Source organism: Peromyscus leucopus, chromosome 16_21, assembly GCF_004664715.2.
Source record: "Peromyscus leucopus breed LL Stock chromosome 16_21, UCI_PerLeu_2.1, whole genome shotgun sequence".
In the NCBI taxonomy this organism is placed as follows: Eukaryota; Metazoa; Chordata; class Mammalia; order Rodentia; family Cricetidae; genus Peromyscus; species Peromyscus leucopus.
The window spans coordinates 47,343,459-47,347,622 of record NC_051084.1 but is presented as its reverse complement, the minus strand read 5'-3'; the positions used below and the strand labels follow the sequence as shown (position 1 = coordinate 47,347,622).

Genomic DNA, 4,164 nt, shown 5'->3' with positions numbered 1-4,164 from the left:
TCAAAGGGGTCTGGGCAGATGGCTCAGTGGGTAAAGTACTTGCCATGCAAGGCTGAGGAAATGGATCTGGGTTCAGATCCCCAGCACCATTTAAAAACCCTGTAGCACAATGATGGACTCCTGTAATCTGCTTACATACAGAGGAGACAACATGGCCCCTTGGAGTTGCTGGCTAGCTAGTCTAACCAAATCACGAGCTCCAGGCTGAATAAGATACTGTGTCTCAATAAGGTGGAGATTAATAGAGAGAGAGGAAGACGTCCAGTGCCAACCTCTGGCCTCCACATATACACATGCATATGTATGTGAGCCCCCGTACACACATACAATGTATGTACATTCACACACATACACACACAATATTCTCAAATTATGAGTGTTTGAAGTTTAAAGCATCCGATAACTATACAAGTTGGACAAACAGCTATGTCCTTGATCTACCCCATAGCATGTGACTTCCCAGAGGAAACTGTTCGTTTGAAGTTCTGTTTATCAGTTTAAGGAACTGCGTTCAGGGTTAACTCTGTTTTTCTGGGTGTAATCCTCATCCCCACACTGGAAGGAGGGTTTTTCTCTCTTCTCGAGGCTTCTACTCCCCAGCAGTCAGCAGGACCACACACAAGTTACATAATTCCCAACTCTCATTGTCAACAGCACAGTTACATCCTAATTCTGGAGGGACTGAGAACGCCAAAGTTCCCACACTCCTGGGAAAAGCCCTATTGTGTTGTAGCCATGGTAACACAGCAGCAGAACCAGCGCTAACCCCTTTCAATGGCCCCAGGGAAGATGTTTTGCAGCCAACCAATCAGCATCGGCGCTGTGTGAAATTCAGCCAATCGGGAAGCAGACTCCCTCTGTCCCCAGCCTCAGTGGTTGGCGGATCAGCGCTCCTGCTGCTTGGCGCCCCCCTGGAGACAGCCTGAACCACAGAGCCCTGCTTGCTTGAGTGAGCATGGAATCCAGTTTTGCTTTTGATTTCAGAATTGAGAGAAGGTCTCGTTGTCCTTGATGAAGTCATCATTCAATGTATACATTCAATGTATACATTGTGACTATGTTAATTAAGACTTTCAGTCCGAAGCCTTTCGTACACAACTTTTCAATTTTCCCTGTAGTTAATGTTTGCTTAGTGGTTTTCATCTGCTTCTTTTTCTTTTCCTGGAGTCTTTTGTTGTTCGTTTTAACCAAGCTGCCTAATGATTCTACATTACATCTGTTTCTTTCTGTATAAACGGAGGCTATGACCACTCCAAGGCATGATAAGCGGAAGATTTTTATTGTAGTTACGAGAAAGAGTGCGGCCAGAGGCATCTGGAAGAATCCAGAGCAAGGAGAGAAAGTAGTAGACTGAACATGGTCAGCAGTCTGGACTGGGCCCTGAGAGGAGAGAGACAGGGAGGAAGCAAAGAGAGGAAGACAGAAAGAGGACCAAGTGAGGAAGACAGAAGAAGGAGCATGGCGGGAAACAGCGGGGGTTACGTGGAAAGATGAGAAGCTGGGGACATGAGCTGGAGTGGGGAGGGATGAGAAGAGCCGGGATGCCAGCATGGACTCTGAAATGTATAACAGGCCTGAGGGATCCTGAAGGCCAGCATGTGCCTTGGTACGCTAACAGTCATCACAGACAGCCATTTGTCCCTTCTGCTAGTGATAAGGGAACTGGCCCTTCAGTAGTTCCCGAGGAATGCTTGCTTTTGTCTAGCCACCAGAATTTGGGGAAGTGTAAGTTTCCTTTGGACCTGACAATTTTTGTCTGTACTTGTCCCAAAATTATCCTCAAACTCCTTGAACCCCTCCCCTGTGGGTGTAAAATTTATTTCACTTTATTCCACCACAACAGCTTAATCCATTAATTTCATTTTCTACAAAATCTCCCTGGATGCCCCTGACCCCTCTGTCTGCTCAGCCTGGGAGAGGTTCCCCCTCACTTCTCCTCTGGGGAGCCTCCTTAACCCTCCATCTCCTTGTCCCCCTTTTCCCTGCAGCCTGAGCAGTGACATTTTGGAGAAATGTGCACATCTGGAAATGTCTTACATTCCCACTGATGATTATTAACTGATGTTACAGACTCAGTTGTGTCTACAGCACATTCCTGTGTTGACGTCCTAACTCCACCATCTCAGATTCTGACTGTATTTGGAGACATGGCCTTCGAAGAAGTAATGAAGGTAAGATGAAGCTGTTAGTGGAGCTTTAATCCAGCTGGGCACACAAGAAGACCTGAATTTGGATCCCCAGCACCCATCTAAAAGCCATCTGTAGCCATGCATGCCTGTGACACCAGCATTCTAGGTGAGGGGTGGGGAAAAAACAGGAAGATTTCCAGGGCTTGCTGGCCAACCAGCCTAGACAACAATAATGATGATGGTAAGAGCAACAACAACAATAATAATAGTGAATGGTGAATGCCAGGCTGGATGAAAAACTTTGTCTCAAAGGGAATAAGGCAGAGAGCAATAAAGGAAGATATCCAATGTACTCCTCTGATATGCATACGGGCACACATATGCACACATGTGTGTGCATGCATATACAACACATGAATACAACACACAAAAAGATAAGTTAAACGGAAGAAACTAGGAGACAGATAATGCGAAGTGACCTTGTAAATAATGAGGGTGTCGGAGTGACCATCTCTGAGGAAGGAGAAAGGCCCGGGAATAAATCAAGAAATCAGCCTCAGACTTACATCACCCACAGATGTGAGAAAGTGTGTTGTTTGGGTGAAGCTTCTGGGTCTGTGGCTCGGGCAGCGGAGCGAATCCACAGAGCTAGTGCAGTGTGGCCCAAATCAACACGATTTTCCTTCAGAATGTTGAAGACATTGCTGCTTCCTTTCAACCTTCCGAATTACAAGAATCTTCTACCATGCGATTCTTGGGCCTTTGCATCTGACCCCAGCCACCTTATCTGAATGTCCCTCAGAGAGTGGTGGCACTTCTGCTTGCCCTGGTGCTTTGAAATTTGAACTGCAATCAATCACAACAACCTCCATCCTGAGTGCTTTCACATTAAACCCCAACCCCCTCCCCCAGCATACTCCAGACTCCGGAAAGCCAAGGTGCTGGGAAACTGAGGCAGGCTTTGGAGAAAGAACTAAAGAGGCCGTTTTTGCTAAGTATGTCTGGCACAGGCTGGTGCTGGTAGGTGCCTTCCATCCTCCCTGGCATCTGATGGGCCATGCTGGTCCTGCCAATCTGTGATCACCCAGCATGAGCCCAATTCTGCAGCCAGGGCTGGAGTAGCATCGATCTGTCATGTCCCGCACCTGATAGCTTATGAGTAGGGACTCAGAAGCAAACCCCCAGGCTTGGTGAGGCAGAAGCTATTGCCCCTTAAAGAGACTCCTAATATCCCTTCAAGTCGGTTTTTTGTTTCAGAGAAGTCATCCCACAGAAAACTCCAGGGGGCATTTAAAGGAGCCCAAATCATGGAATCATTCTTCTGCATGATCTGAAATAAACGTGTTCATTGTAATGCTAAATTCTCTCGTCCATGGTCTGTGAACATGTAGTGTGAAAGAGCATAATTACCAACAGAGCATGCTAAGGAAGATGCCTGCCTCTACCGTGGGATGACACCTGTACAATACGAATGTGCATGAGGTTCCCCAGAAAAATCATCTCATGTCCATGTTTGGTGATACCTTGCCTTCAAATTATCCCCATGCTGTCCTCACAATGGAAGACCTCTCCTTCTACCTTCATCTGCCCAGACTGCTTATGGCTTTATGGGCACCAAGAGTGAAGCCATCATGTTGGGAGAGGCATCTTCTGTGGGCCCACACTGTCCTAGGTCACTCTGGATGTAATGAATGGCTCACTATGCCCATGATCCTAACCAGTTATAGTGGTTGATATTAATGGTCAACCTAACACATAGGAGGCAGAGCTCTAGGTAGACCTGTGAGGGATTAATGTTAGGCTCTGAGAATATCTCTGAGGGGTGTCTTGATTATGTGAATTGATGTGGGGAAACTCGTCTTAATTATAGGTGGCACCATCCCCTAGGCAGGGGATCTGGAACCATATGAGTGGAAATACTGATCTGAGCAGTAGTATGCATTATTCATTGCTCTCTGCTCTTGCCTGTGGATATAATGTAACCAGTTCTCTCAAATTTCCAACACCGTGACTTCCTAGCCATAATATTATAACT

General features: G+C 46.5%; 1 long non-coding RNA gene across 1 annotated transcript; it reads left to right on the top strand.

Moving 5' to 3' along the window:
* The first annotated feature begins 722 nt into the window (after positions 1-722).
* On the top strand, positions 723-3,490 carry LOC119086811. The gene is made up of 2 exons (XR_005090168.1): positions 723-949; positions 1,989-3,490. It is a non-coding gene; the product is annotated as an uncharacterized LOC119086811 (long non-coding RNA).
* Positions 3,491-4,164: the final 674 nt, after the last annotated feature.